The sequence below is a fragment of the Triturus cristatus genome, chromosome 9 (assembly GCF_964204655.1).
Source record: "Triturus cristatus chromosome 9, aTriCri1.1, whole genome shotgun sequence".
Taxonomy (NCBI): Eukaryota; Metazoa; Chordata; class Amphibia; order Caudata; family Salamandridae; genus Triturus; species Triturus cristatus.
The window spans coordinates 1,290,845,158-1,290,866,461 of record NC_140592.1 but is presented as its reverse complement, the minus strand read 5'-3'; positions in this window follow the sequence as shown (position 1 = coordinate 1,290,866,461).

Below are 21,304 nucleotides of genomic sequence, written 5' to 3'. Positions count from 1 at the left end.
ATGCTTCCACGAACATGTCACCATTCTTCACGAATCATGGCAGTCATCCACATTACAATCGATTGCTGTTAGCACAACCTCAAACTAATATACCATCTTTGGACTCTAGATTACAAGGAATGACTCCTATTATAAAACATTTGTAAAGAAACGTACAGAAAGCAGAAACAAACTAAAAGATTTGCTGATAAAAAAGTAAAATAGGACCAAAGTACAAGACTGGTGACTTCGTCTGTCTCTCTACAAGAAATTTTCAGTTAAAAAAGAAATATAAATTCCATCCACGATTTATTGGACCGTATGAGATCGAAAAATGTTTAAATCCAATAGCATTTAAAATAAAATTACCAAGCTCCATGAAAATCTATTGTTGTTAAAACCAGCAAAGACCAAACGGCAAGCTGGTCCACTACCTCTCCTCATGGGAGATCATGAAGAATATGAAGTACACAGTATAAAGTGAAGAAATCAAAACCTTCTCAGGGGTTTCACTGATACACCTGGTCCTTTTTTACCAACAGCAAAGAAGAGATTGACACAGAAGCTGTAATATAAAATAAATCTTTTTATTTAACCTCAGAAGAGGGAGATTGCATCACAACAGTAATCTCAAGTCACTGTAGGAGGCATTCTAAGGAGTACAGAGAACAGGGGCCTTATACACCCACACAGGGGCTCAAAAGAAGGCGGTACAAGTACACATGAGAAGAGTTACACACATAGATGGTCATACAGAAAATGCACAGTCAACAAGTAGGAGGAGTAATGAGTTGCTGACATCAGTTAGAACAGCCTGACAGATCTATACTAGGAGCAGGTGCATTCTACTAGCTAGGCCCCTCTGAGCATGTGCGAGGTGCTGGAAGAGGAAGAAAGCAAATGGCCAGCACATAGCTAACTAAAATGGCTGCCAAGTACAAAATGGCTTTCAGCTCATGCTAACAGATCCCTGTAATCTTTAGCAAAAGAGTAGTAAACGCATAAAAGGAAAATTGTGGTATTTGGTTTCATGGAAAGGCTATGGTCCAGACAAAGACTCATGGGAACCAAGTGATGCTATTCATATACCACGTTTGATCCATACATTTCACAGACAGCATACAGAAGCCCCCACACGACTGGCAGTGTGAGCACTATTGATGGGGTGGACTGTGATGAATCTGCCACGTCAGTTTCCTGTTTACTGTTTTTACCAATGCTTGTTGTGACTTTGCTATTTGTCTGTGCCAATGCTTGTTGCAGACTATGATGTTATCGAGGCTTATTGTCCCTTCTCAGCTCCAGTAGTTTACCTGTGAGCTGGAATCTGGAAACTTCTTCCTGAGCCCTTTGAATAGGGGCCACACCCTGTTCTGAAAGCTTCTTCCTGAGCCCTTTGAATAGGGGCCACACCCTGTTCTGGAAGCTTCTTCCTGAGCCCTTTATATAGAGGCCACACCTGTTCTCATTGCTGGTTATTGAGAACCCTGAGCTTGAGCAGCAGCTGTTCCTATTCTCCGGTTGCTGAAAGAAGATTCCGGTTGCAGGAAGGAGACTTCTGTTTTCTTTTCCCAGGTTGTAGATCCTCTCTCAGCTACATTCAGGTAGGGTTGGTTGTTCATTTCTTAACCAACAGCATTGTGAAAGGAACTACGTGCTGTTTTTGTTATTTGCTGTTTTTGTTATTTTGCATTTTGAAAGAAAGTTGCATATCGCGCTGAAACACTCTTTGAGCATTTACATGTTTGGTGATTTTGGCACTTTTGTATATCGGACTGAAGCGCTCTTTGGTCATTTTCATGTTTGGTGATTTTGGCAACGCTCTTTGGGCATTTACATATTGATGACTGGCATTTTGGGCACATCGCGCTGAAGCGCTCTTGGGGGGATTTGCATACCTGATGACTTTGACATTGTGTCAGATCGTGCTGAAGTGCTCTTTGAACATTTGGATATTTGGACTCAGTGCACTGCAGCGCTTCCTGGACATTTGCATATTTGAACTCTGATACATAGCACTCAAGCGCTCCCTTGGGCATTTGAATATTAATCTGCCTCATTAGCATATGTAATGTGTTGTGTATTGTTAAAAGGTTGTTGGAAGTACCACTGTGATATTTAACAGTGTTTAAAGCACATCATTACGGAAACATTGTGTCTAAAGCCAAGTGGCTCTTTATATGAATGTGTTCTTCGTTTTGAAACATGGTTGTTTAGCCATAACATTGTATCCTTGAGAATTATAGGAACAGAAATTGCCAATGAAGCCTGAGAAGACGTACACAACGACTGTTCTATGCCTAACCTGCTTTTCTTTTACAGGTATGTTGTCATTGTTTAACCCATGTTAAATATAGTCAAAGAGTTTACTAAGCATGAAAGGAAAGCTAATCAAGGACAACGTCTCGTTCCAGGTCTCCCGCCCCGCAGTACCCTCCCTAATTCCCATCCCCCCCGTCTAGACACTTTGATACTCAGTGCAGTTAAGCTTGAGTCAAGGCTGCTGGAAGGTGGGCTTCTTGAGAGTACTGCTCCTGAGGAACCCAACGGAATTTTACCAGTTCTGACACCAATGTCACCATGGTGGCAAAGCAACTGTTGTCCTCAGACCAATATCTGCTTGGAGAGACCTATACAGTCCTCAACGCTGACAATCAGGCTAAGGTGCATTCAATGGCCTCAGTGACCTTAGATTGGGGAGAGGTTACTGGCCTCAAAAGGGTAATGGTGTCTTCTGCTATCCCTGTACAGTGTCTTCTGCACAATGATTTGGGGTACTCAGCTGAGGTAGAAAAGAAGACCCATGCAGCAATGCTTGGAATACCTAAATGGGTGTGTGTAAAAACCAGTGCACAGTGTAGGACCCAGGGTGAAAAAGAAGTGCTGGAGCCTGAAATTATGGACCAACCTTACAAGAGAAAGAGCAAGAAGCCAGGGAAGCGCGCTTCAGTACAGACTCCAGTTCAATTCCCCTCTCCCCAGGTAGAAGACTTGTCAGCCCCAGAGGGAACTGAGTCCCAGTAGCTTGGGCCTTACACGGCAGAGCTCCTGTCCCATTCTAGGAAGGCGGAGGCAGAAAGCTGCTGATCAGGAAAAGGGTAGTGTCAGTGGTTTCCACAGAACCTATTGGGAGAAGGGACTCCTATACACTGAGGCCAGTGGAGTAGGTTAGTCACCCTCTTCTGCTGCCCCAGAAAGTGAAGGAGGTTCACAACTCCTGTGGCACCTGCCAAGCCAGTGGTATGATAGGCATCCACCTACAGGTCTCCTTAATTCAACTTCCAGTTGTTCGGGTACCCTTTGAGAGAGTTGGGATTGACATTGTTGGTCCCCTTGACCCTCAAACAGCATCAGGAAACCAATTTATATTAGTGGTATTGGATCATGCCACACGGCATCCTGAGGCAATTACCCTACGGACAACCACTTCCCCTGCAGTGGCCAAAGCTCTCCTTGGTATTTTTACCAGGGTTGGGTTTCCTAAAGAGGTAGCATCAGACAGAGATACAAACTTTGTCTGCATACTTGAAACATAAGTGGAATGAGTGTGGGGTGAACTATAAGTTCACTACACCATTCCATCAATAGACAAATTGGCTTGTTGAAAGTTTTAATAAGACCCTAAAAGGTATGATTGCTGGACTCCCTGAAAAACTCAGAAAAAGATGGGATGTTCTGCTACCCTGCATGCTTTTCGCTTACAGAGAGGTGCCACAAAAAGGAATAGGGTTTTCCCCCTTTGAACTTCTATGTGGATACCCCATAAGGGGACCATTTTGTCTTGTAAAGGGAGGATGGGAGAAGCCTCTCAAAGAACCTGAGCAGGGTATTGTGGATTATGATCTTGGCTTTCTTTCCAGGATGGCTGAGTACATGAAAAAAGCTTGAGGCCAACCAAGTGCTCCAGAAGCTCTGGTATGACCAAAAGGCTGTCATGGTGGAGTTCCAACCAGGTATGAGTTCCAAAAGGTATGGGTAGGCTTTCCTGTTTTCAGTTTTTATTTTTGGTAAATTATGATGGGGTTTTTCAGTGTTTTCAATACCTTAAAAAACAGTGGTTATCCGTGGTTACAAATTTTTGTGCCATTAAAAACAACAGAAACAGTGTTTTTCCGGTGTTTATGGAACTTTTTGCTTTTATTATTGCTTGCTTTCTGCACTAATAGTGCATGGTATATAGACAGTGTATGTACAGTGTATATGAGGTCCTAATATATTTTTTACAAATGAATCTTATCGTAGCACACCATACAATGCTTCTTCTGTGACTCCTTGGTCATGCACACTCGCTCTTTCCTTCCCATGTAAACTTTTATTTGTGAAAAGCTCCTCTCAACATTGGCACTTGAGACAGACACCGCCAGAATAGCCAGTACACAATTTTCCTACTCTGGCCACTGGCATAGCTTTCCATGCCAATACTGGTGCACCTGAAGATTGTGATTCTCTGCGACAGGTTCTGCAACATATGCGTTGAACTGGGCGCATATGCCCTCAGAGTTATTGAAGCGGTCAAAAATGAGGCAGCACTTTTGAAACGCCGGAGTAAATTTCCCTTTACAGAAGGGATCTATAACTTGTGCAGAGTACCACAGTGAGGCTTCATTGACTTCAAATGTCATGGTTGGTGAAGGGCCATTTCTCATACATTGTAAAATAAAAGTTCCTGAATTGCTCCTCAACATTTCTTTGGTTACCATGTGGCAAGCACTCTAACACGGAACATGTTGCAGTGCCAAAGTCATTAAAAGTGTAGTCCAGCTTACTATCAAGGAGATGTTTCACATCTACACAAATTATGTAAAACACTTGGTAGACAAGGGTGTTTTCAGACTCTAGTTTTTATATTATGTCCACTACAGCAGTCATATTTTCCTGTAAAAATCTAAGAATGCAGTAGAGTGTACTTTTTTTCAAATCACTATCAATATGTGACCAAAGATTCTCAAGTTTCATGCTGTTTGCATCATCACTCAGCAAACGTTCTGTAAACGGTTGCCACATGGATAATATAGCATTCATGGCCTCTAGGACTGAGTACCACCAACCAGCTAAGAGACACAGTTGGGATGACTCTTTCTTTGATGCCACACAAAGCACAAATTGAGAAATATTTGCATTTTAGTTTCTGTGCATAACAAAACAGTGCACCAGAATGGACTAAAAAGTCAATAGCATTCTTCATTAACTCTGAAGATTGTAAAAATGTTTTCACCATACCATCTAACAAGTGGCAAGGATCTCTTACAGGGAAGCACTTCAGCTCAAGTTTGAATTTTAAATTTTTCATATACGTAGCTAAATCACTGCAAATACAAATAATATCACTCCTATCTTTGTTGAACTTGGTAAGAACATTTTGCAGCAGCATTCCAAGTGACACTACATTCCATGTTTTCCAAAAGTCTGTCGTCATGTTTTCACCACTATCCCAGATGCTTTGTGACTGCACTCTTTCCACATATACCTGTCATGATACCTTGCATTGAATGTTTAAAGCCTGGGGTGTTTGGCAATTCACCTACTATCAATACTGACTCACTAGAAAAGCGGGCTGATGTATCAAGGGATTTTACCCATTCTCTGTGGGTAAATGTGATGGTACATATTGGGAAAGATTCATATGAAACCTACATTTTTCCTATCAGTGAAAGACTCAAACGTAACCAAAAAATCAAATATGATTTAGATATTTCCTGATTCTATACAGTTTATAAAATAAATATATGACACCTAAAACATGCTTCTAACCCCTGTATCTTTAGACCAAAGACCACAGAACTGAAAAAAGGAAGAAGAAACAATATTTTAGTGATATCCCTAAACAACAAAACTCAAGCAGAATAAGGTTTACCCAGTATTTGTTACTGCTACCTTATATAGCAAAGTTACATTGTATTGGCCCATTCAGGAAGAAATAAAAATGACTCTTTCACTCTCCTTGGGGCATATCATCAAGCCGGCGCAATAAAATTATTGCCGCTTTAGCATCCGTTTTCGGTCAAAAAGCGGCGATAATTTTATTGCAGTATCAGCAAGGTCACACTATCGCTTGAATCCTTGCCTTAGCTCCCTTTTTCCCAACGCCCAGCTATGCATCTTTAATGAGATGCAAAGTGGGCGTTCCTTCCCAAAATAACTCAAGAAATGTCGCTAACCGACATTTCTCTAATTAACAAGGGAATCGCTAACCTGCTTAGCGATTGGAAAAGAAGTGCTAACCGCGCTTAACGCAGATTCCTGTACGCCTGCTTTCAATCTGACTTAGCCATGTAATCCAATGGTAGGTGGATTACATGGCTAAGTCCACCCTGCCCTATCAGCAAGGTATCGCCAGTCGCAGTGCGATTATCGCTGGATTTCCAGTGATAATCGCACTGTTTTGTAGCTAACGCTTGGATTTCTATCGCTTTGGAGATAAGCGTTGCTGATAGCACGCTATCTCCGCAATGGAATCCAGCAATAGCCAGCGATAATTGTCCTAGCGCTAAGTGCGCTTAGCGACAATTATCTCCGGTTGTTGCTGATATGCCCGTTTTCCTTTCTTTGAATGGCATTTAGTTTGTGGTTGTGTTTATATGTTTACACTGGTGAGGGCTATTTCCCTTCCGGTGGGGTTTTATCAGTTACTATAGGTTTAAACCTAAAACCAGACTGCCTAGGTATAGGTTTTGGAGCCTGTGGCACCTAGGGCCCTTCAGGACAAATCAACTGGTCCCTACCCTATCCTTGAGAGAAAATGGGAGGTCACCTATTTGGTTGACATTGGCACATGTAGTTTTTTTTTAGAGGGTCATACATGTGATTCACCTGAAACTCTATTATGACAGGGCTGACATGACCATGCTCATGGTCACTGATGAGTATCAGAAAGCAGAGAGTGAACCTCTCCATGACCTCCTCTTTCACAACCCTAAAGATGGCCCAGTTGAAGTAGAGCTCTTCCCAGATACCCTCACTGACCAACAGCAGACTGACCGCAGGTAAGTCCTAAATTAGTTTGCTGCACTCTTGTTTTTGGCTCCTGGTTAGACTAACTGGTACCCATGACGTGGACTCTGCTGACAGTCTACCAGTCAAAAACAAAATCTACAGGCAGTCTGATCATGTCAAAGAAAGCATCAAGGCTGAAATAAGGAAAACACTGTAATTGGGTGTCATTGAACCTTCTGAGAGCCCTTGGGGTAGCCCAGTTGTTTAAGTCCCCAAGCCTCATTCCCAGGATGGAAATAAATGAATTAGGTTTGTGTTGACTATATGGACCTTAAGGCTGCCACAAAAACTGATGCACAACCTAGAGCTGATGAACTGATTTGAAGGTTGGGGCAGACAAATATCTGAGTACTTTTGATCTCACCTCTGACCCCTGGAACAAAAGAGAAATCGCCATTCTCGACCCCTGATGGGCACTTCCAGTTTACTGTGATGCCCTTTGAATTAAAGAATGTCCCTGCCACCTTTCAGAGGTTGGTGAATAAAGTTCTTGCTGATCTGGAATCCTTCAGTGTAGCTTATCTTGATGATATTGCTGATGATATTGCTGTATTTAGCTCCACCTGGCAGGATCACCTGATCCACCTCCAAAATGCCCTGAAGGCTCTGCAGAGTGCAGGCCTCACTATCAAAGCAAGCAAGTGCCAGAAAGCTGCTGCTGGAGAGTTTGAGAGAAGAAGCGGAGATAGTGACGGAGGCGTTACCGGGAATTCTCAAAGACGAACCCAGGCCCACGTATTTCCTAAGTCATAGCTGGCGGGCTAAACATCCCTGAGGCGTCAACCGACCTGCGGGAGAGAGGCACACTGGGGTATCGAAGGGAAGAAGCACCGCAGACACTGTATCCAGCTGGAGGTTTCGACTAACCGGGAGTCTGCAGAGACGCCAGAGGACCGAAGCCACAGAAGGGAGTTCTATCGCTGTGACAGTGCCCCGCTAGGTTTCAGGAGAAACGTGGTTGAGTCAGGTACGGGGGCGGTTTTTGGTAGATGGGGAGGGGGTGAACGGGGCAAAAAGGGGAGCACCTACTGACCGGCCTCCACACATTTCCTCTATCGCTCAACCCCAGGGACCTTTCCTGTTCTCCCAAGAAAGGAGCTTGAACGATATCTCCCACAAATGTTCTGAGCGTGTGTGAGGTAACACACAAGGAGGCCACGAGTGTTGACCTACCTCTGGGAAACACAGGTACTTATTGTGTTAAGTCGTTTTCTTTTTTTTCTTTCTTTCCCGTTTTCCTCCCACACACTGGCCACGTTTCCCTCCCGCAACGGTGATCTGGGCACTGTGGTTTATTTTGATTAAAAGGACAAACAAGTTCCTTACCTGGATTTCTCTTTCATCCCAGGGGCATTGAGCCAGATGTGGCAAGGACTCCCTTCCAGACATGGAAGAAAAAGACGACAAATAATTAAAGGAGGCTTGACCCAGGGAAAACACAGAACCAGGGTTAATTTCTTAAAGACTTTTTGGACCAATCATTGTGTTGACCTAATTACAAAACTCAAAGAGACATTTAGACCATAGGAGAACAACCCAGGCGGGTACACCATTAGTTTTTTTTCTTTCTTTGCCCAGTATTACGGAAAAAAAAAAACCTATCCCTATTGTTGTGTCAATAAACAACAAACCTTCTCAAGCATACAGAGGAGTCATTGTGGTTTTGTGTCTCGCCTGCTACAAGTGGTGGAGAATGCGGGCACAATAAACCATTGATAAAAATGGAACTCGTCGTGCAGCAACTGATTCATGGACAGAAAAAGCTGGAATGGGCCTTAGAGAGGCAGATGTGCTCGGCCAGGTCCAACAGAGAAACCTTTAAGGATTCCTTGAAGGTTCATGTAGCCAGTCTTCATAAGGTAGCGGAAGACCAGTATAATCTTACTTCCCAACTGACCTCTTAACGTACCGGACCCACCGGACCGCATATATCTCTACAAAAATTCACACCTGGCGAGGATCCTGACGCATTCCTTTTGAATTTTGAAAGGGCGGCCAGGGCCTGTGCGTGGCCCCAAGAGAAATGGCCATTCTTCTTGGCACCTTTATTGGTAGGGGAAGCCCAGTCAGCCTACCAAATAGCCAACCCCTACGGAACTACCCCCTATGGGGAAATCAAACGGGTCATATTAGACCATTTGGGACTTGATGCGGAAGCCTACCGCATACAGTTTCGGAAGGAGCGGGGATCCTTGGGAGATAATCCTAAAACCCTGTTTTTCAAATTAAAGCTGGCCGCGGATAAGTGGCTCCGGCCTCTGCAGAATTCCAAGGAAGAGATTATGAACTTAATATATCTAGAGCAATACCTGGAGGCCTTACCCGTTACCACGCAGAGATGGTTGCGACAACATACTGGGTTAACCATCGAACAGACGGTCGAGATGGCCACTACTTTTTCATGTGCTCAACCCTGCCTCTTGGAAACACCTAAAACGGTATCCAGCGCCGCCGTGAAGAAACCCGCCAAAATGGCGACAGAACCTTCAAAGACAAGGTTTTTCTGGACCATGCCTACCTTCAAAAACCCACAATGTTTCGAGTGGGGACATATCTCCAGAGTTTGCCCTACCAAGAAATCATCGACTGCTGAGGAACCTATGGACGTTAGTTGTGTCCCTCAGACAGTATTATATACCTAGGAGTTGGGCCACTGTTTCTATGTAAGTGTAAAACTGAAAGGGAAAACAGTCCAAGCCCTAATAGATTCAGGGTGCCGACAAACAGTCATAGCATCGAAGTGGGTTGATCACAGTGGCATCCTCCCGGATAGAACTGTGGCGTACGATGTGTCCATGGAGATGTACGGTTGTATCCTGTAGCTAAGGTGTCCCTTGTCACTCCCACGGGTGGGCTGTTAGCATTGTTGCTGGGGTGGTCAATACTCTTCCGGAAGAGCTAATATTGGGTACAGACAACCCCGACTTATTTTCTGCTCTGTGGAGTCAGATAGGGTTCCCCATACTAATGTAGCAGAGGACAGCCGAAGGTTAAACCTCTCCTCACTGCTGAACCTTGGCACATGGATAGGGACTTTCTGCAGGCGCAAAGGAATGATATAACGTTAAAAAATGCCTGGAGAGCTGCTATAGAGAATTAGAACAAGGAGAATAAATGCTTCCCTCAATTTATAGAGAAGAGGGGTCTTTTATATAGAGTAGGCTCTCCAGAAGCAGAACCCCAACTGTTGGTGCCTGAAAAGACTTCCCAAGCCCTGATGCGGTACTTTTATTGGCCAGGGATATATGCAGAAGTAAAGACCTATTGTCAAGGGTGTGAAATATGCCCAAAAAAAACTTATCGCCCACCGGCTGTCCCTCTCCGACCACTACCTATTATAGGACATCCATTTGAACGGGTTGGGATGGATTTAACAGGACTCTTCCCCAGGTCCTCACAGGGAAACATATATTGTTTAGTGCTGGTAGATTACGCAACAAGGTATCCAGAAGCGGTAGCCCTCATGGCGGCTACCTCGAAAAACATAGCTAGGGTACTAGTTGATGTGTTTTCTAGGGTAGGCTTCTCAAAAGAGATCTTACGGATCAGAGAACCCCTTTTGTCTCCAAAATTATGCAAGAGGTATGCACCATTTTAAACGTGAAACATCTGAAGACCGCAATCTATCACCCCCAAACTGATGGGTTAGTCAAGCGTTATATTTGTATCTTCAAACTCACCCTCAAAAAAATGCTTTCAGGAGAGGGAAAAAAATGGGACCTCCTATTGCCATTAGGGGACAAGTCCAAAGTAGTATGGGGTGTTCCTCTTTTGAGCTGCTGTATGGACGCCAACCTCGGTCCCTTTTGGAGATAACTAAAGAAGCCTGGGAAAGGAATAAAGGAAGCGAGGCACAAGAACTGACTGACTATGTCCAACAGTTACACTCCAGGCTTGGGAACCTCAGGAACTTGGCTCACACCCAGTTAGAAAAGAGCGAACAGATTCTGAAAAGGTGTAATGATAAAGGAGAAGTAATGGAGGGAGTGCCAAATAAATGACTTGGTTTTAGTCCTCCTCCCCACAAGAAGATGGTATTAGAATGGAAACGGCCGTATCTAATCGTGGGTAAATGTGGGAGAATCACTTACAGGTAACAAATTTACCACATAAATCTACTTAAAAAGTGGATAGGTCCTCCTCCTAAAATTGTGACCCTCACCCAAAACCCTGGCATAAACCCCTGTACGCTAGGACGGTTAGGCACTAACAATCAGCTGACCAAGAAACAGAGACATTCCCTCCAGCTCCTGCTGGAAGCATACTCAGGTCTGTTTTCAGATAGCCCCGGACGTACCCATTTAGCTGAACATGCCATTCACACAGAGAAGGGAGTGGTAATTAAGCAAAAGCTATATAGAGTACCTGAAGCCAGAAGACTAGCCATTGCGGATGAGATATTGCAAATGCTACAAATGAATGTTATTCAGCCCTCCAAGAGCAACTGGTCCTCCCCAATAGTATTGGTTCCCAAGCCGGATGGGTCAGTTTGATTTTGTATAGATTTCAGGGCAGTAAATAGAGTTTCTAAATGTGATGCGTACCCTCTGCCCTGAATCGATGAATTGATAGAGAAACTTGGGGAAGCAAAATATTAAAGGAGGCTTGACCCTGGGAAAACATGGAACCGAGTTAATTTCTTAAAGACTTTTTGGACCAATCGTTGTGTTGACCTAATTACAAGACTCAAAGAGAAATTTGGCCCCTTGAGAACAACTCGAGCGGGTACACCATTAGTTTTTCTTCTTTCTTTGCCCAGTATTACAAAAAAATAAAACTATCCCTATTGTTGTGTAAATAAACAACAAACCTTCTCAAGCATACAGAGGAGTCATTGTGGTTTTGTGTCTCGCCTGATACACACCCATTCTAAAAGCTCCTGCTTTTGCCAAGCAGCTCACAGTGCAGACAGAAGCCTCTGAACATGGGATAGGAATGGTCCTATTCCAGACGAATGATTATGGCCAAGACCAACCAGTTGCTTTCATAAGCAGGAGGCTTCTCCCCAGAGAGCTGCGTTGGAATGCCATTGAGAGGGAAGTCTTTGTGGTGGTTTGAACCCTGAAGAAGCTGAGACCAAACCTGTTTGGCTTTCACTTCTTTGTCTATACCAACCACAGACCTTGCAGATGACTCATGTAGATGTAAGGAGAAAACCCCATATTGTTAAAATGGTCCATATCCCTACAGGGAATGGATTTTACAGTAGAACACAGACCTGGGACTGACCATGTCAATGCAGATGGCCTTTTCTAGTTCTTCCACTTTGACGATAAAGTCTCCCTAGGGAAAGGTTAGTTTCATCCTCTTGTTTCGGGCGGCTGGAAGTGTTGGAAAGTGCCTCTTTTGACATGGTTAGCCCCCACTTTTTGCTTGATGCTTGGTGTGATATTGAACTGTAAGTGCACTGGGACCCTGCTAACTAAGTTCCTTGTTCCAGATCTCTTTCCCAAAACTGTACCATGATTGGCACAGCTTCAGCCACCCCTGTAAGTCTCTAGTAAATGGTACCCCTGGTACCTAGGGCATGGGTACTGAAGAAGGTCCACTTGGGCTACTGCACAAATTGAGCCAACCCAGAGGCCCCTCACCAAGACCATGCAAACTGCCACTGCAGGCTGCAAGTCTTGGTGCAGAGAAAACCAAAGAGTCAACTTGGCACAAAGCCCTGTGTGCCATGCCCTCACATACTGCATGAGGTATAGGTACGTCACCACTACTGCAGGCCTTACAGCCCTAAGGTAGGGGGAACTATATCCCATGTGTGGACATATCTGCATGAGCAGATAAGACCCTGCAATGTCTGAGCCATTCTTGGATATCGTAAGTGCAGAGAGCCAGCTTCCTACATCCATAAACACCATGGGCCTCAATTATGAGAAGTGACGCATGGCTGCTTTAAAGCAGCCATGTGTCACTTCTCAGTGCGCCCTCCTTGTGACATGATGGATGCGTCATATTTACTGTATGACGCATCATGTCGCAAGGAGTTACAGATACGTCAGTATTTCTGACGTATCTGTTGGTGCAAAAGTAACTTATTGCTGGAGTGTGTCACAAAAGTGACGTAACTCCAGCAATGTGTCCTTTCACATGGGGCATGCCCCATGTGAAAGGGCCTGCGTCAGTCTTATGCCTGCTGTGAGACAGCTGTAAGATATTGCCTGATTTGCATCCTAGAAGTGGCGCAGTGAAATCTCATAGATTTCACTGCGTCACTTCAACAAGGCATTCTTGTGTCTGAACACCCACCCAGCATACATTTTACGTGACGCAGGTATACTGTAGCGCAGGGGTTTACAAAGTGACACATCTGCTTAGATGTGTCACTTTGTAAATGGGGCGCCACAGGGGGCATATTTTACACTGCCGATGCGTAACACAAAGTGATGCAACGGAATCTCAAAACTGTCGCAAGGCCTCATAAATAAGGCCCCATATCCCAGTAAGTCCCAAATGTAATTGCTGGAAGACCTACTCCAAGCACCATAAGTACCGGTGTCCTCGGACAGGACAGTTGATTGCCAACGAATACCCAATCAAGCTTCAGATCCTATCACCATATCCAATGGTCATATACCTATCACCGTATTTTGTGGACCAATACCTATCAACATATCCTGTGGTCGAGTACCTATCACTGTATCGTGTGGTTCAATACTTATCACCCTATCCAGTACCTCTCACCTTATCTTGTTGTCCAGTATCTATCACTGTATCGTGTGGTCCAGTACCTATTACCTTATCCTATGGTCCAATACATATCATGTGGTCCAGTACCTATCACCGTATCCTGTGGTCCAGTGCCTATTACCATATCCTATTGTCCAATAACTAGCACCATATCATGTAGTCCAATGGCATCTCTAACCTGTCATGCATATTATCCTATCATCATATTCTGTGGTCCAATACGTATCACCGTATCCTGTGGTCTAATACGTATCACTGTATCATGTGGTCCAATACGTATCACCATATCCTGTGGTCCAATACCTATCATCGTATCATGTGGCCCAATACCTATCACCATATCCTGTGGTCCAATACCTATTACCGTAACCAGTACCTCTCACCTTATCTTGTTGTCCAGTACCTATCACTGTATCCTGTGGTCCAGTACCTATTACCTTATCCTATGGTCTAATACATATCATGTGGTCCAGTACCTATCACCGTATCCTATTGTCCAATAACTAGCACCATATCATGTAGTCCAATACCTATCATCGTATCCTGTGGCCCAATACCTGTCCCTGTATCCTGTGGTCCAATGACATCTCTCACCAACAAATAGCCCTGTCATGCATCATATCCTGTCACCGCATCCCGTGGTCAAATATCTGATCAATATATCTTTATTTGTTAACTGTATACTTCTTGGTCTCCTGTATAAATTACACTGTATCGTTTTGTTTATTTAGACGTGCCTGCTGGACCTTTGAATAAATGAAGCTCCTTCCTCTGCAGTTACTGAATCCTCCATCCTTTCTCAAGATGTGTCTGCAGTTTTAGAGTAGGTCCCAACTTCCCTTTGGTGTCAACATTCAAGCGAAGTAGGATGCATTCTCACTGCTGACCCTGTTAAGATGCATTCTCACTGCCGACCCCATTGAGAAGCATTCTCACTGCTGACCCTGTTAAGATGCGTTCTCACTGCTGACCCCATTAACGTGCATGCTCACTGCTGATCCTGTTAAGATGCATTCTCACTGCTGACCCTGTTGAGATACATGCTCACTGCCGACCCCATTGAGATTGAGAAGCATTCTCACTGCTGACCCTGTTAAGATGCATTCTCACTGCTGACCCCATTAAGATGCATGCTCACTGCTGACCCTGTTAAGATGCATTCTCACTGCTGACCCCATTAAGATGCATTCTCACTGCTGACCCTGTTGAGATGCATTCTCACTGCTGACCCCATTGAGAAGCATTCTCACTGCTGACCCTGTTAAGATGCGTTCTCACTGCTGACCCCATTAAGATGCATTCTCACTGCCGACACTGTTAAGATGCATTCTCACTGCCGACCCCATTGACATGCATTTTCACTGCTGACCCCGTTAAGATGCGTTCTCACTGCAGACCCCATTGCGATGCATTCTCACTGCCGGCCCCATTGCGATGCATTCACACTGCTGACCCCGTCAAGATGCATTATCACTGCAGACCCCATTGAGATGCATTGTCATTGGTGACCCATTAAGATGCGTTCTCACTTCTGACCCTATTGAGATGCATTCTCACTACTGCCCCCTTTAAGATGCTTTGTCACTGCTGACCCCATTAAGATGCGTTATCACTGTTGACCCCGATAATATGCATTCTCACTGTTGACCCCGTTAAGATGCATTCTCACTGCTGACCCCATTAAGATGCATTCTCTCTGCCGACCCCATTGAGATGCATTCTCACTGCTGACCCCGTGATGAGGCATTTTCACTGCTGACCCCGTCAAGATGCATTGTCACTGCTGACCCCATTGAGCTGCATTGTCACTGCTGACCCCATTAAGATGCGTTCTCACTGATGACCCCACTGAGATGCGTTCTCACTGCTGACCCTGATAAGATGCGTTCTCACTGCTGACCGCGTTAAGATGCATTCTCACGGCTGACCACGTTAAGATGCATTCTCACTGCTGACCCCATTAAGATGCATTCTTACCGATGACCCCGTTAAGATGCATTCACACTTCCGACCCCGTTGAGATGCATTCTCACTGCTGACCCTGTTAAGATGCATTCTCACTGCCAACCCCATTGAGATGCATTCTCACTGATGACCCAGTTAAGATGCATTCTCACTACTGACCCCGTTAAGATGCGTTCTTATGGCTGTCCCCGTTAAGATGCATTCTCACTGCTGACCCCATTAAGATGCATTCTTACCGATGACCCCGTTAAGATGCATTCTCACTGCCAACCCCGTTGAGATGCATTCTCACTGCTGACCCCGTTAAGATGCATTTTCACTGCCGACCCCGTTGACATGCATTCTCACTGCTGACCCTGTTAAGATGCGTTCTCACTGCTGACACCGTTAAGATGCATTCTCACTGATGACCCCGTTAAGTTGCATTCTCACTGCCGACCCCGTTGAAATGCATTCTCACTGATGACCCTATTAACATGAGTTCTCACTAATGACCCCGTTAAGATGCATTCTCATGCCGACCCCATTAGGATGCATTCTCACTGCTGACCCCGTTAAGATGTATTCTCACTGCCTACCCTGTTAAGGTGCATTCTCACTGCTGGCCCCGTTAAGATGCATTCTCACTGATGACCCAGTTAAGATGCATTCTCACTGATGACCTTATTAAGATGCATTCCCACTGCTGACCACATTAAGATGCATTCTCACTGCTGACCCCATTAAGATGCGTTCTCACTGCTGACCCTGTTAAGATGCATTCTCACTGCTGACCCCGTTTAGATGCGTTCTCACGGTTGACCCCTTTAAGATGCATTCTCCTTGCCGACCCTGTTAAGATGCATTTTCACTGCTGACCCCGTTAAGATGCGTTCTTACTGCTGACCCCATTAAAATGCATTCTCACTGCTGACCCCATTGCAATGCATTGTCACTGCGGACCCCGTTAAGATGCATTGTCACTGCAGACCCCATTAAGATGCATTGTTACTGCTGACCCCATTGAGATGCATTGTCACTGCTGACCCCATTAAGATTTGTTCTCACTGCTGACCCCGTTAGGATGCATTCTCACTGCTGACCCCGTTAAGATGCATTCTCTCTGCCGGCCCAATTGAGATGCATTCTCACAGCTGACCCCGTTAAGATGCGTTCTCACTGCTGACCCTGTTAAGATGCATTTTTGCTGCTGACCCCGTTAATTTGCATGCTCTCTGCTGACCCTATTAAGATGCGTTCTCACTGCTGATCCCGTTAAGATACATTCGCACTGCTGACCCCTTTAAGATGCATTCCCTCTGTACACCTGTTAGAAGGTGGTTCTGACACTATGGGCCACCTGGATTTTTCGCTTTTTGAGCACCTAATTGTTGAGCTTTTACTGTGGGGGAGCCTCATAAGTTGGGACTCACCCACAGTGAACTCAGGATGTAAGAGACTGCATGGGGATTTTACTGGTGTTCCCCTGGCTTGACCAGACCACTGCGCAGCAGCTGGAGTAAGGGACACCGGGCTGGTTACATGCAGACACGTGTACACATGGAATAGGCTTAATAGGCTGGAAAGAAACATGCCAGGGAAAGTCAGTGTGTTTTACTGTGTTTTCACTTCATTATTCCCCTAAGGGAATGTGGGGTCCATGGCTAGATTAACTTCCGTTAGGCCTACAGATTCCAGACACGCACTTACGTCCAATGTAGCGAATGTGAAAATAAGTATTCTGCAGAGTCCAAAGTCATATTTGTACTGCTTTTGGGTCATCCAGAACTGTCATATTTCTCTGAGCCAGCCATGACCAGACCCAGGCTGAGGGCTGACCTCAGCTGGATGGATTGATAACCTTTCTTCCACAAGCGAGGGCCTCCTCTCCACGAAGAGAAGATGGGTGGGGCTACAGGCCAATCCATCAACCGCTGTCGCTGGGTGCCAGGCACCAGGCTGCACCAAGGAGGGAAGGCAGCTTGGGGGGAAGGTGCTTCCGAGACATGTGGCAGAAACCCTGGACGACGCCATTTTGAACAAGCTCAGAGGCTGGACAAGAAGGAGGGAGCAGGGGCAGGGACGTGATGTGTCGCTGTTTGATAGGACCAACAGAGACTTCCTGCCAGCCCCCTACTCAACTTTTAAAAAGTGCTTGCACAGGAAGAGAAGGTCTCTCTGGGGTCTGGTCTGCTGAGGGTGAAGGTGCTGGAGCCTGGCGCAATGGGCAGTTGGAAGGAGAGACCCCCTGACTGCCCCCAGGACCCTATCAGCACCAGAAGAAGAGCCCAGGACTGGTGCACAGAAGCAGGGGCCTCTGCGCAGGGAGAGAGGCCCAGAAGGAGAGCCTTGCGAAAGGCTGGCGCAGGGAGCCAGTGAAGACAGCACACTGCTGAATCTACCCTCTCAGAGACCCAGAGGGCAGAGGAGAGTGTTCCCAGTGGCTGGGGCAGGTAAAGAGGAGCATGAAGCGCCCCATAATGCCTCGCCAGGCATTTGGAAATCTGCCGTTTTGGTGCTTTGTGGCCCCCAGAGGAGGGGGTCACCCTCATGTGTGAAAAGGGGTGCAGGGGGGCTGCAGGAGCACCGCAGTCTCCTCCAGCATAAAGAAGAACAGTCCACCCCTAAGTTTCACGGGGCATCTGAAAGAATAACCCCTCAAGGGCTCAGCCAGCCTTTAACACCTTCTAGGCTGGAACTTATGTTCTACAGCTGAGGGTGTACTATGAAGTGCATCATGGAGTGAAGGGCTGAGTTGGGGATGTCTGAAAAAGGGCATCCCCTGGAGGTGAAGTGGTGTAATTGCACCGAAATGCATTTACTATTGGTTATTTCTTTTTAGGTGGACTGAAAGTCACATGTGTAAAGTGAAGTACCTATGTAAGGTGATGTTAAGCTAAATGGAGTTATGTTGCTGGACCTTCCTGCTAGGGGGTCTGGCTGTATTTACGTAATCCCATGCTTTTACCTGTGATTCCTTTTAAAGTGAAGAGGCGCACTGCAGGAGAAGTGTAGTTGCCAGGAGTACTTCTTTTGAAGGGACTGTAAGTCACATGTGTAAGGAGATGTCATAAGTCAAGTGGGGCTATGTTGCCAGACAGTCCTGCTAGTGTGCCCATTGAGATGCGTTCTCACTGCTGACCCTGATAAGATGCGTTCTCACTGCTGACCCCATAAAGATGCATTCTCACTGCTGACCCCGTTTAGATGCATTCTCACGGCTGACCCAGTTAAGATGCATTCTCACTGCTGACCCCATTAAGGTGCATTCTCACTGATGACCCCGTTAGGATGCATTCTCACTGCCGACCCCTTTGAGATGCATTCTCACTGCTGACCCCGTTAAGAAGCATTCTCACTGATGACCTTGTTAAGATGCATTCTCACTGATGACCCCGTTAAGATGCATTCTCACTGCCAACGCCACTGAGATGTGTTCTCACTGCTGACCCTGTGAAGATGCATTCTCACTGCCAACCCCATTGAGATGCATACTCACTGATGACCTTGTTAAGATGCATTCTCACTGATGACCCCGTTAAGATGCATTCTCACTGCCAACGCCACTGAGATGTGTTCTCACTGCTAACCCTGTGAAGATGCATTCTCACTGCCAACCCCATTGAGATGCATACTCACTGATGGCCAGGTTAAGATGCATTCTCACTACTGACCCCATTGAGATTCATTTTCACTGCTGACCCCGTTAAGATGCATTCTCACTGTTGACCCCGATAAGATGCATTCTCACTGATGACCCCATTGAGATGCATTCTCACTGCTGACCCCGTTAAGACGCATTCTCTCTGTAGTGTACACCCCTTTGAGATTAATTTTCACTGCTGACCCCGTTAAGATGCGTTCTCACTGCTGAACCTGATAAGATGCATTCTCACTGCTGATACCGTTAAGTTGCGTTCTCACTGATGACCCCATTGAGATGCATTCTCACTGCCGACCCCATTGAGATGCATTGTCACTGCTGACCCCATTAAGATGCGTTCTCACTGCTGACCCCGTTAGGATGCATTCTCACTGCTGACCCCGTTATGATGCATTCTCGCTGCCGACCCCATTGAGATGCATTCTCACTGATGACTCGGTTAAGATGCATTCTCACTACTGACCCTGTTAAGGTGCATTCTCACTACTGACCCTGTTAAGATGCATTCTCACTGATGACCCCGTTAAGATGCATTCTTACTGCTGACCCCGTTAAGATGCATTCTTACTGCTGACCCCGTTAAGATGTATTCTCACTACTGATTCCGTTAAGATTAATCCTCACTGATGACCCCATTATGATGCATTCTCGCTGCCGACCCCATTGAGATGCATTCTCACTGATGACTCGGTTAAGATTAATCCTCACTGCTGACCCCGTTAAGATACATTCTCACTGCTGGCCTCGTTTAGATGCATTCTCACTGCTACCTCCGTCAAGTTGCATTTTGGAACCGGCACCGTCAGGTTGGCAGAAGGGATGGCTCAGCCAGGCAGAAGGCAACGCTCCCTTCAAGGGTAGGTGAATACACACACATGACACTTGTGCTCACCCTTGGGTAGCTTGACACTGAGCAGTCACGAGTCCCTCAGAAGCAGTGTGTAAAGCAAGAGCACAGCAGGCGCACGCAATAAATACTCCGCATGACACAAAAGAGAGACTTCACACTTGACGTTGAGAATTGATGTTTATATGCAACACACACATTAATCGATGCATCCTGAATATCATGGAATCGGGGGCAGAAATCACACTTGGCATTATTACTAGCAGTTCTAGGCCCAAATTGTGTTGATCAGATCTCGATGATATACACATGGGAAAAGTCCCACTCGAATCCCCACACAGCACCGTTAAGCAGTGCGACTCATAGTCGGCCCCCAGCCCACCGTCACAATCCTAATGCAATGTCATATGGCTATCGGGTACTCCCTGGGCTACAGCGATATCAGTAATATGTACATACACAGAATTATCAAACTTTTAGCAGCACCGTGGGATGGGGCCATGTAGGTAAACTTACTGTTGAGAGGTAACATGCTTTTGGCAAGAGAACAACATATAAACCAACACCACCGACAAGTGTCATGAAGCACAGGCGGTCCACAGACAGTCACTCATGCTCACTTTGCACCGCTACGCAATGCCACAGGTACCACCCTGGTCCATAGGGGCACTTTCACACATGTGCACCCGACACCCTAATGCGATGCCACTAATACGAAACAGGTCAAAGGATAGCACTATTGTTAGAAGGTGTTTCTGACACTATGGCCCGTCTGGATTTTCCCATTTTTGAGCACCTAATTGTTGAGCTTTTACTGTGGGGGAGCCTCATAAGTGGGACTCACCCACAGAAAACTCAGGAGGGAAGAGGCTGCCTGGGGATTTTACTGGTGTCACCCTGGCTTGACCAGGCCACTGCGCAGCAGCTGGAGTAAGGGACACCGGGCTGGTTACATGCAGACACAGGTGTACATGCGTGTGCACACGTGTAGGGGCTGCGCAGGGGAGATTCCGAGCGTGCGCAGTCCAGGAGCAGCTACCAAGTGAATGGTGTGGCAGGACTTATGCAGAATTGGGTGGTGACATGGAATAGGCTTCATGCACTGGGAAGGAACATGCCAGGGAAAGTCAGTGTGTTTTACTGTTTTTCACTTCATTATTCCACTGTGGGGATGTGGAGCCCAT